Source organism: Bubalus bubalis, chromosome 13 (assembly GCF_019923935.1).
Source record: "Bubalus bubalis isolate 160015118507 breed Murrah chromosome 13, NDDB_SH_1, whole genome shotgun sequence".
NCBI classification, from domain to species: Eukaryota; Metazoa; Chordata; class Mammalia; order Artiodactyla; family Bovidae; genus Bubalus; species Bubalus bubalis.
This window is the reverse complement of record NC_059169.1, coordinates 13,486,744-13,499,865: the sequence shown is the minus strand read 5'-3', so window position 1 is coordinate 13,499,865 and position 13,122 is coordinate 13,486,744. Positions and strand designations below refer to the sequence as shown.

General features: G+C 39.5%; 1 protein-coding gene across 1 annotated transcript in view; it reads left to right on the top strand.

Moving 5' to 3' along the window:
• HS6ST3 (heparan sulfate 6-O-sulfotransferase 3) overlaps positions 1 to 13,122 on the top strand; it is a 727,486-nt gene that overhangs the window by 309,999 nt on the left and 404,365 nt on the right. The gene's annotated exons all lie outside the window — the stretch shown is intronic.

Below are 13,122 nucleotides of genomic sequence, written 5' to 3'. Positions count from 1 at the left end.
ACATCATTGTATGATTTTTAAGTATACAGCATAAAGGTTTGACTCATATATATATATATGTATTATGTACATAGTGAAATTATTACCCCAATACATTTGACTAACATGGTCTCTAAAGATACAATACGAAGAAATAGAAGAAAGAAGGGAAAACATTTTCTCCTTGTAATGAGAACTCTTAGGATTTACTCTCTTAACATCTCTCATACACAACAGTGTGTGTGTGTGTGTGTGTGTTAGTCGCTTAGGCATGTCTGACTCTTTGTGACTCCATGGACTGTAGCCTGCCAGGCTCTTCTGTCCATGGAATTCTCCAGGCAAGAATACTGGTGTGGGTTGGCATTTCCTTTTCCAGGGGATCTTCCTGACCCGGGGGTTGAACCTTGGTCTCCTGCATTATAGGCAGATATTCTTTACTATACAACAGTGATAATTATAATTATCATCTTGTACATTACATCTCTAGTACTTATTTATCTTTTATTGGAAGTTTGTATCTCTTGACCACCTTCTTCCAATTCCTTCTCCTTCTACCCCCATCTCTGATAACCACAAATCTGATCTTTTTTTCATAATTGGCTGAATCCTTACCCTAATAAAATCTGAGAAAGATTTATGGAAATCTTATGGATTTGTCAAATATTCTGCAAATTTATAGGTTAGAAATAAACACATATACCAAACTGATATAAATAACTGTGAATTATTTTAAAAATCTACCTGGGGGATATATATAGAATTTTTTTCCTTTCTATGGGGCACACTGATATGGATGCTTAGCATTAAAAATATGTATTCAGGCATTTATTATGTGAGGTAATTAGTGAATTTTAGTTCCCTAAACTCACCTTTTTCTCTACAAAAAGTACTATGTATGAGAATTTGAGTATATAATATTTAAGCTACTTTAAGTAGCACAAAGACTGTTAAAAATGGAAGAAATCTTCAAAAGCAACTGGCAGAAAGTCTTTATTTTATAGGTGAGGAAACTCAGACTCAGTAGCTGAAAGAATTTGTCCAAGATTTTAACAGAGATAGAGTCGAGATTTGAACTACAGTTAGACTTCCCTGGAGGCTCAGGAGGTAAAGAATCTGCCTGCAATGCAGGAGACCTGGGTTCGATCCCCTGGATTGGGAAGATTCCATGGAGAAGGGAATGCAGCCCACTCCAGTATTCTTGACTGGAGAATCCCATGGACAGAGGAGCCTGACAGGCTACAGTCCATGGGATGGCAAGGGTTAGATGTGACTGAGTGACTAACACTTTGACTTTTGACTTCCTATTTCTTATTATTCTTCCCACATTCCAAGAGAAAGCAGAATATTTTAAATAATGTTGTGCTTACTGAGGACTACCTCAGCAAGGAGACAAGTAAGAGGTTACCAAAACCAAGCTGTCACTTTCGAACTTAGCTTATAATATCTTTTCTTGCTTCCTACCCTTTGTTGTAGTATTGATAACAGTATTTCTTCAGGCTTGAAATAATTTATTTTTCTTTGTTATTTTAAAATCAGTGGAATGTAAGAATGTATTTATTATTGATACAAACTTTTTATCTAAAGATTTGTTTATAGTTATCTGTAACTTTAATATTAGTCAAAATACTGCAAAGGATATTTAATTCATTCCAATATGGATGTGAGAGTTGGACTGTGAAGAAAGCTGAGCACCAAAGAATAGATGCTTTTGAACTGTGGTGTTGGAGAAGACTCTGGAGAGTCCCTTGGACTGCAAGGAGATCCAACCAGTCCATTCTAAAGGAGATCAGCCCTGGGATTTCTTTGGAAGGAATGATGCTAAAGCTGAAACTCCAGTACTTTGGCCACCTCATGCGAAGAGTTGGCTCATTGGAAAAGACTCTGATGCTGGGAGGGATTGGGGGCAGGGGGAGAAGGGGACCACAGAGGATGAGATGGCTGGATGGCTTCACTGACTCGATGGACGTGAGTCTGAGTGAACTCTGGGAGTTGGTGATGGACAGGGAGGCCTGGCGTGCTGCAATTCATGGGGTTGCAAAGAGTCGGATATGACTGAGCGACTGAACTGAACTGAAGGATGAATTGAATGATCTTCCTCTTTGAGATGCTTGTGTGTTAGTTGCTCAGTCGTATCTGACTCTTTGTGACCCCATGGACTGTAGCCCTTCAGACTCCTCTCTGTCCATGGAATTCTCCAGGCAAGAATACTTGAGTGGGTTGCCATTTCCTTCTCCAATGGGAAGCTTGCCATCTACTTATAAATAGATATTAAACATATTTGTAAATGGCAATAAGTTTAGATCATTCTTCCCTTTCTCTCATCAACCACACTCAATCTGTCACCAAACTCTGTTGATTTTTACCTCTTAACGTATGTGGAAATATATACCCTCCTCCTTCCCCTACCTGCTGCTGCTGCTGCTAAGTCGCTTCAGTCGTGTCTGACTCTGTGCGACCCCAGAGACGGCAGCGCAGCAGGCTCCCCTGTCCCTGGGATTCTCCAGGCAAGTGGGGAACACATATATACCTGTGGCAGATACATTTTGATATTTGGCAAAACTAATACAATTATGTAAAGTTTAAAAATAAAAGAAAATTTAAAAAAATTAAAAAAAAAACACACACACACACACACACAAAAAAAAAGAAAAGAAAAAAATCAGACAAAGAAAGAAAGAAAAAAAAAGAACACTGGAGTGGGTTGCCATTTCCTCCTCCAATGCATGAAAGTGAAAAGTGAAAGTGAAGTCACTCAGTCGTGTCCGACTCCTAGGGACCCCATGGACTGCAGCCTACCAGGCTCCTCCATCCATGGGATTTTCCAGGCAAGAGTACTGGAGTGGGGTGCCATTGCCTTCTCCCGCTACCTGCTAAACTGCTCTAATTCAGGCTGTATCACCTCTGGGCTGACTTTTGCAACAACTTTTTAACTGTCCACCAATCTCTTTCCTCCTCTCTTAATCCCATGCAGTCCAGCTTCTTACCATCGTCAAATTATTTTTTTTTTTTTAATTTCCAGTCACTGCACGGCTTAAAATCTGTCATTTGCTCCCATTGTTGAGTGGCTGAAGTTCTAGCTCCACTGCATCACTCACAGCATCCTTTGCTTCTTTATCTCCCTGTTCTACCTTTCCCCCCAATCTTATCCTCAATACCCAACACCATGCTGCACACTCCATGTCTCTGTTCCTGTGACCTTTTGGACTTTCTTTCCAATTCCACCTCCTCCTCAGTCCCAACCAAGGAGGCCAGCAAATGCCTTCATCTTCAAGATGTGTATTTTCTCTCTCCTCCCTTGATAGATTGCCTTCTTATTTGTTACATTTGATTCTCAGTATGAATAAATTCAGGAACATGTTTTTTTGGCCATGTATCCTCATCATCTTGTATTTGGAGAAGCTCAAATACAGTGGGTCTTCATTATTCATGGATTCCTTTTTGAGAATTCGCCTACTCACTAGAATTTATTTGAAACTGCAAAACAAATGCTTTCGTGATCATTCACAGATATGCACAGAATGGGAAGATTCTGAGTTGTTTGAAGTACACTTTCCCAGCTGGTTTGACATTGCCTTCTTGTTTCAGTTCTCATACTGTAAACTCATGTCCTTTTAACAGTCTATTTAGTGCCATCCTTTTCATATTTTTGTGCATTTCATTGACAATTCTGCTTTTTAAAATGCACCCCCCAAAACATAATGATAAAGTACCTCATGGGGAAAATATGTATATTAAAAAAGTTCAAACAGGGTCTATAATACTGTTGGCTGTGAATTCATATCTTAATAAATCAAGAATATAAATGAAAATGAGGTGGCTTTAAACAGAAACACACATAAACCAAAGTTATGTGTTGATTGGTTGAAAATGTTGTGCCCAGGAGCTGGCAGGAACTTAACCCTATATTTTACCTAGCAGCAGTGATTGAATATACATGATTTCAGTGTTTGCAATGACTGAATAACAGAACTACTGTGAATAATGAGAGCTCTCTGTAGATATTTGGTGGAAGGTGAGATGAGTAAGTGAGAACCGTTCATAGCTCTCCTCCCTTCCAGTTTAGTGGTTCATGAGAAGATCAGTTTCATTCTAACAGTCTCAATGAGGAAACCTGCTGAAACTCCTTTTTGCAAATATTGATAATCATTTTACTCTTTTCTCAGATTGAGTAACACAACACACTTGTGAATTAACATGGTGCAAAGAGAAAGGAACCAGGCATTGAAGATCTGGTTTAAGCCCTGCATCTCTTCCCTTGGATAAATCATTCTGTAAGATTATTTGATCATTCATAAGTCGATGTGAATAATATCTGCCCTACCCTGCTTACCCTATTGTGGAGAAGAAAGGAGTCAAGAATGAGATAACTGATACAATTATGTAAAGTTTAAAAATAAAATAAAATTTAAAAAAAAAGAATGAGATAACTGATGTGTAATTTCAACTATGCTGCATAAACTTGAAGATACATAATTACCATATATTCACTGCTTGACAGGAATGAATAAGGCCCAGTCTTTGCTGCAGCAACTGCTTTTCTAACTTTGCCCACCCCCCACCCCACTTTGTCATTCTTTTTTCCTGGCATCTTGGTTTTTTTTTTTTTTTTTGGCTATGTTGTGCAAGCATGCAAGCTCTTAGTTCCCTGACCAGGGATCAAACTCATGCCCCCCACTCCTTTGGAAGTATGGAATCTTAACCACTGGACTGCCAGGGATGTCCCCTTTCTGGCGTTGTTATTCACACTCTCTACTTAAGAAGAAAGACTGCCTTCATAGAAACAGTACTTCATTAAGCATTTTGTGCAGTATAAACAATATACTTCAGTTCATACTTACAGGCCGACTTTGCCTTACAAATTTCCACTGGGGCACTCCTGTTAACTTATCCTTTGACCTGGGTCCAGCCACACAAGAAAGGACAGACTGGTTCACTAATTCATTCAATTAGTAGTTATTGAGCATCTCCGCTGTGCCAGGCACGATGATCAGAGATGGATTTGGAATGATGAGCAGGGAGAGAGTGATGCCGCTGTCCTAATCCACCATAGGGGTGGACTCTCAATAATTAGCCGTGATAATAAAACAAATGGGAAGTGAAGGAGAGGAATGACACCTACCTAGAGATGGGCTTGAAGGAAGTAGTGGTGTCCTAAAGAAGTGATCCATGATCTGACATCCAAAGTATTTAGTGGGAACTAACTTGATGAATGAAGTGGGAATGGAGAGAGGCGAGAGTTTTAAGTGTCTCAGATGAGTGTACAGCCTGTGCCAAGGCCCAGTGACAGAATGGAATGTGACATATTTAAGGAACTGAAAGTAACTTGTACAGCCAAAGAGCAATAAGGACATGGGAGCTCGGTAGGTGGAGAAGAAGCTGCAGATAAGGGAGCAAGCAGATCCTCAGGGTCTCAAAGGCAGGCTTTGGTCCTTATCTTACAAGCTATAGGAAGCCATTCAGGAGATTTAAACATGGGACCTCCATAAATGTATTTGGATTCTGAAAGGATCACTCAGCCTCCAGATGAAGAATGGATCTTAGAGGGGTAGAAGTAACCTAGAGGTGACCTAGGTAGACTCACATAGGAAGTTATTGTAATTATCTGGGAAACTACTAAATGTATGAAGATTTACTTTAAAACTTATAATAATTTAAGAAGCAAATGGTTCAAATAAAGTTAAATTTCTTGCCTTTATTTTGAAAAGCTGAGTTAATAATTATTACCTTCATACTGATGGCATAAATTTTTAAATAATGCTCATAGCCAAATAAGTATATTTGGTAACACCTTACGTATATAATGATACTGTATATAAAGACTCTGATGCTGGGAGGGATTGGGGGCAGGAGGAGAAGGGGATGACAGAGGATGAGATGGCTGGATGGCATCACCGACTCGAGGGATGAGTCTGGGTGAACTCCAGGAGTTGGTGATGGACAGGGAGGCCTGGCGTGCTGCGATTCATGGGGTTGCAAAGAGTTGGACACGACTGAGCGACTGAACTAACTAAAGTATATAAAAAACATTGCTTGCTTGCCAGTAAAATTCTTGAAGTGAAGTGAAAGTTGTTCAGTCGTGTCCTACTCTTTGCGACCCCATGGGCTTCACTTTTTAAAGATAGAAAAGGTAAGCACTTAAGAATTTAAAATGGGGGGGGCTCCGCTTGGTTGTGATAGTGAACATTTGAAGTTACTCTTTTGGAAAAAGAACTCAGGCTGCAGAACCTGTGGTCAAGAAGGGCTTGTTTAGAGAAACAGCAAGAATCAAATTTCTTGTCATCTCATAAAATGTTAGTAGTGAACTTCCAAGTTAAAAATAATTTTTTAGGGTTGAGTTGAGGAAAATGAGCCAGCCAGAGTTTTAAACAGACCAAGATATCTTCTTAGTGGATGAAGAAGCAGGTTAGCATTCCAGATGCTGGTAACTGTTTTGAGCCCCTGATGCCAGAAAATTGTTCAGTAAAGAAATAATTGTGGGGAAGGAATGATCTCAGTCCTATGTCCTATGAAATTTGCTGTTGTTGTTTAGTCACTAAGTCGTGTCCGACTCATTGTGACCCCATGGACTGTAGCCCTCCAGGTGCCTCTGTCCATGGGATTTCTTAGGCAAGAATACTGAAGTGGGTTGCCATTTCCTTCTCCTGGGGATCTTCCCAACCCCAGGATTGAACTCATGTCTTGTGCTTGGCAGGTGGATTCTTTACCACTGAGCCACCTGAGAAGCCCATGAAATTTTTTATAATGTATCCATTTTAAATGATTGAGCAAATAAAGAGAAACGTGCTTTTTCCCACTATTTTCAGCCTCTCTTGGCAGATTGCAATCTCTGTGCTCTCTTAGCTTCCTCTCTCTACTGTCTACACAGAGGAAGCAGGGTAAATCAGATGTCTGGTTGTAGCTGTGGATCCTTTACTGCTTGCACTTCTCCACAGCTCTTCTTGTGGTCCTTAATGCCTACTGAGACGAGTGCTTTAGTTGAAGACAGGCTGAGCCTAGATTTCTTCTAGAATGCAGTGGTCACAGCTGTTAATGAGGAGTTCAGTAGTGTTTAGGGCTCGAAGTCTTGGAATAAGGGGCTATAGCCCCTCTTTCAGGATCTACTAAGGGATTAAGCTTCTCTTCCAGTCTTAACTCCTATCTTGCTCTCATTTTAACTATCTTGACAAGGGAGGGGCTCTTCTGTCTTTGTAGCCTCAGTTTTAAATCAGCATGGTGTCATCTTTGTAAAGCTACGCCTGAAGTTTGATAAATTAACTTTAAAGGTGACACCATGCATATCTGGTAGAAATATGGTTTTGTAGAAAGTTGTATAATCCTCACTGTTAGACATGAAGAAAGGGATGAATATAGCTCTTTGCCAATAATTGTTGTAATAAAGAGCTTAGAGTGTGATCCTATTATTTGAATTTTCCTTGCCTTATTGTGCATTGTTTAGTACTGCGCTACAGAATATTATGAGAATACTGCAAGCTCAAACTCATGTTTGTACAAAGAGAGGCTTAGATCTTTGGAAGAAAAAACATACATCAAGGTGAGAGAACTGTAATATCAAACACTCAGAATCGTTCAGTATTATATACTGTGTGAAAACTAGGACCTATTTTATTATTTTGTTTTGCTAACTGTAGAAAAAAAATTAAGTGGTGGATGTGACAAAAACATTAAAATATCACTTTGTCTTCCTAGTTATACTAAGATCTTTCTATTATGTCTTCCTTTGTTCATTTATTGCTTTGTGGTCTTCTCAAAAAGAAAGATTTTGGCTAATGTACTCATATAATTTGGAAGATTTCTGTTTGTTCCAGAGGATATTGGAGAGACTCTATTCCTTTTTCCAGCATCTGACTTTAAAGATAAATTGTGTTTTTATAATAATAACAGTATTGTAGAATTTTTATAGTACTTCTGGAGAACAACAAAGAGGGGTGTTTATTAGCATCCCTGTGAAGCTTCTAGCAACTGTAATCATTCCCTCTTTTGTAAAAAGAAACAAACTAGTTAGGTCAGATTTATCTCTAACAGCAGACTAAAATCCATTCTCATTTCTAAGTAGGTGGCCTCGTGCTGAGTCTGCTCTCATAATATGAATATGTTTTCTTTGTCTCTTTGGGGTCCCATATGACTCTTTCCTTCCAGCGTGTGTCAAACTACCCTCATCAAAGCAGTAACAGAAAGCATTTAGGGATCAGACTTCCTATACTGACTTAGGTAGTGACTCCCGCCTCCTGGGCTTTACCCCAGTGTGCCTGTTCACACTGCTATCATGGCACCTACCTCATTCAAACCACATTTTCTATCTGTCTTGACCCCTGCTCTTCCCAGGTCTCAATAGTGTTGACTCCTTGAAGACAAGATTTTTAAAAGATTTGCTTGTTTACTTGTAGTATTTTTTAAAAGTCTCTTCTCTAGGCACACTGTCTTGGAGACAGTAAACGCTGGATGAATGTCTAGTGAAGGAGGGCCATAAAGGAGAGAAGGAAAAAGAGAGGGAAAGAGAGAAGGGAAGGAGAAAGAAAGGAAGAAAAGTAGGGAAAAGGTATGGAAGGGACAAAAGCATGGACTAGTCTGCCGCTTACTAGCTATGGGGTTGTTTGCCTGAGCCTCTATTTTCCTATCTGTAGAATGGGGGTAATGATACTATCTACCTCTTGTGGTTGATCGGGGAATACGTGCAAGAACCTTTGTAGAATATGCAGTATGGTTCATTATTGTCTTTCCAAACTTTCCCTTTGAAAAATCCTATACTTCCTCTAGAAGTTTTTCCAAATGTGTCCCACCCAGTCCAGTTTGGAAATTCCAAGACTTCAGCATGTAGATACATAGGTTACACATTAGACTAAATCTGATGTTCTCTTAATGGTGTCCTTCTGATCTTTCCAAGAGGGCCATGTGGTATGCTGGAGCCACCTTTTCCAATCTCCTGAACAGTGACATCCTGTTGGTAAATTGAAATTGGCTTAGAAACTGACCAATGTTTTCCTCCCAGACACAGGATGTTAGACACTTGCCAGCACAGCACTGCCCTAATCCTTCCTGCCTCTGTCTTACAGGTGGTCCTTGGGCACGGGCAATGGGTGTCCTATTTGTGACTATCTCGTATGGTAATTCAATACATGTAATTGTTGCCAGCAATGATCTGACAGTAACAATTAAAAATGATATAAATGTATGGCAAAGATAGAGCCAAGGAATTCAAGGAGAAATATGTTGCCCCAAGTCTCAGAAATATTTGCCTTTTTAGACTGGACAATGAATGATATAGGTATTGAATTTTTAAGCATGTTGTAGAGTTATTAAGGGAACCTGTAATACTATTACTGTATTATTAAATATTTCTCAATATCTTGATTTTTTCATCCCCTCATTCTCTTGAATAATCCATTTTTGTCTATCTTAGTACTTTACATTTTAACAAAGGCTAACTCAACTATTGTTAAAACGCATGTGATCAGTTCATGTTTTTGACCCACCAAAATGAATTGTTAAAAAACATCTTTTACATTTCAATTTATTTGTGGATAAGAGAGTTTTGTTGCTTCTCCTACAGAAAGATAGATGGATTGTTTATTCCTTTTTATCCCTTGAGGGCCTTTCAACCATAGAAAAGTAGTGGGCTGATTGCTAAAGAATCCTGAAAATTTCCTGCCAATTGAAACAAACAAATAAAACATAAAAAATCCATTAAATTCATTGTCCTTATACATATAATAAGTTAGGGTTTACATAGGGCCTACAACAGAACTGCAATGATACCACATGTTAATCACTTAGCAAGTGCCAGTTTTTGAGCAAAGGCTTTACATATTCTATTATCATTTTATCCTCACAACAAGCTTGGGAGAGTTCTACAGCAGGTATCATTATCTCCCCCATTTTACAGATGAGAAACTGAGGCTTATGGCTATTATCATTTGCTAAGAAATCTAGTTACTAGATTTACAAAATTATTAGACATTCCCTTTGCTGCTGTACATGGAACTGAATTATGGGTTCTGAGCATTCTCTGATTCTTTCCAATTGTGTGGACGTGAGCAAGCTGCTATGCCTATCTTTCACTTTTCTTACTGTGTGATGAGGCTAATCTACCTGGTGAACTTATGTGACTGTTGAATGTAACACCATGTGTGCAAAGCTCATTACTTAGAAGTGTTGCACATGTGCTTTCTACTCCAGTTCTTCTCATGGCTGCTATGATAAGAAAGCTTTCTAAGAGTGGCCTTCCTTTCTCATTTAGGTTCTTAACTATTCATTTTTTTAAAAGTTTTAATTAATAGGAAGAAAGTCAGGCTGCTATAGTAATGTTGTTGTGTTGTGTTCCACATTTTGGAAACACACCCTAAGGTGAGCCCCAGGGAATCTATGCCCTTGTAAAATCCACCAGCCTTGAACAGTGAATAGAAGTTGTGAATTGCTTCTAGCAAAAAAAGATTTGACAAAGGTGATGAGTTATCCCTCCTGTGGAGATGTTTTGTTACAGAATTCTTTGTCTCAGTGGATAAGAATATCAGATTCTCCGGCTGGCCCAGAGAGAGTAAGGTGTTGTGTAGTGAGAGGCCAACAGAGAAGTTCATGTGGCATGGAGCTGCAGACAGCCTCTAGGGCATGATGGTGACTTCCAGATGACATCCAGAAAGTACTGGCTATTCCCACTGCCATTTGAGCTTGGGCGAGGACTCCAAGCTCCAGAAAGGCATACCGACTGGCTGATACCATGCTTACCGCCTTGTGAAAATTTGAGCAAAGGACCCAACAGCCGGTACCAAAACCGTGTTATTTTAAGCCACATCTGTTACTGTATTTGTGGTACTTTGTTATGTAGCAGTTGATAAGAAATATATACATCTGTTCAAGTTTCTGAATACCTGGCAAACTGTGATTCATTTTTGCCACTTTAGCATTAGACCTTAAATTATATCTTAAATTTTATTTGTAATTGGAGCAAAATAAAAGCTAGTTTTTAAATTGTCAAAGGGCTAGTAAATTTTCAATACTGATATTTAAATTGACCTAGAACAGAAACTTTTCAGCTCAAAGAGATGTTAGTCTAAACCTTTTCTTTTGTAGATGAGAAAACTGAATCACCTTTACACTGCATTCCATTGCCTCTGTGCATTTTGAAGTTTTCACTGAGTTTTTTTTATAATAACCTTTATTGTTTATTTATAGAAATGAAGAAATGCCCAGAGTTGCATTGTACAAATACAAGGAACTTTAACGTTAGCTCTCCCCATTATAGACAATCACTGAAGGTTGTCAGAGTGGGGGTAAGCAGAGACATATCTGAGGATCATCCATATTCGCCGCCTGGTGCCAGTGGTCACATTCCTCTTCTCATGAGCTATCAGTACATCAGCTTCTGATTTAGGATTGGGAGACCAACGAATAATAAGTTTGTCTGGTGTGTACTGCAGAGGATGCAATGTTTAGTTGAGCCGTTGACTCCTTATGCCTGTAGAATAAGAACTCTACACCTTGCTCTGTAAGGTTTTTTTTCACTTTCTTTCCAAGGAATACTGGCCTTAAAATATCCACCTCTGGGTTTTGTTCACTCAACTCACTACAAGTTTAAACTCTGATTTTCCTTGAGACAGGGAAGCTCGAGTCCTTCATTGCTGGGTCTGCTCATCTCAGCACACTGGCATGTTCCATTTGATTTGGTAGTGCTGAAATCAAACAACCACACACACACATACACACACACACGCACTTTTTACTCTTGGCTCCCGAAATAGACTATAAATGTCTCAGGTTTAGAGAAGAGTGTCATACACCAGTTTTTATCCCCCACAGGATCTAGTAATGTGACTTCATAGGTATTAATTCGATGTTTGTTAACTGATTAATTAATTAATTGGTTAGTGTGGATAGGAAGTGGGTAATGGATATAATTAGAGGGCTGATAACAGGAACGCATCACAGTTGACGGGAAGTAGGAAGTTGCTAATAGCTGTAATTAGAGACCTAATAACAGGAGCATATCAGGAAGGGATGCAATAAGGAGATGAGGCCACAGGGAAGAACAGACAAGGGAAGAGACATTGAGGCTGAAGGGCTGAAGAAATATCCCATCAGTGGTGCAGGGCTTTGTTATTTTGGAATTTGGAGAGTACCATAATTCTCTCAAAATAATGCTCAGAATTCTCCAAGCCAGGCTTCAGCAATATGTGAACCGTGAACTTCCAGATGTTCAAGCTGGTTTTAGAAAAGACAGAGGAACCAGAGATCAAATTGCCAACATCTGCTGGATCATGGAAAAAGCAAGAGAGTTCCAGAAAAACATCTATTTCTGCTTTATTGACTATGCCAAAGCCTTTTACTGTGTGGATCACAATAAACTGTGGAAAATTCTGAAAGAGATGGGAATACCAGACCACCTGACCTGCCTCTTGAGAAATCTGTATGCAGGTCAGGAAGCAAGAGTTAGGACTGGACATGAAACAACAGACTGGTTCCAAATAGGAAAAGGAGTTCGTCAAGGCTGTATATTGTCACCCTGCTTATTTAACTTATATGCAGAGTACATCATGAGAAACGCTGGGCTGGAAGAAGCACAAGCTGGAATCAAGATTGCTAGGAGAAATATCAATAACCTCAGACATGCAGATGACACCACCCTTATGGCAGAAAGTGAAGAGGAACTAAAAAGCCTCTTGATGAAAGTGAAAGTGGAAAGTGAAAAAGTTGGCTTAAAGCTCGACATTCAGAAAACGGAGATCATGGCATCCGGTCCCATCACTTCATGGGAAATAGATGGGGAAACAGTGTCAGACTTAATTTTTTGGGGCTCCAAAATCACTGCAGATGGTGACTGCAGCCATGAAATTAAAAGACGCTTCCTCCTTGGAAGGAAAGTTATGACCAGCCTAGATAGCATGTTGAAAAGCAGAGACATTACTTTGCCAACAAAGGTCCATCTAGTTAGGGCTATGGTTTTTCCAGTGGTCATGTATGGATGTGAGAGTTGGACCGTGAAGAAGGCTGAGCACCGAAGAATTGATGCTTTTGAACTGTGGTATGAGAAGACTCTTGAGAGTCCCTTGGACTGCAAGGAGATCCAACCCATCCATTCTGAAGGAGATCAGCCCTGGGATTTCTTTGGAAGGAATGATGCTAAAGCTGAACCTCCAGTACTTTGGCCACCTA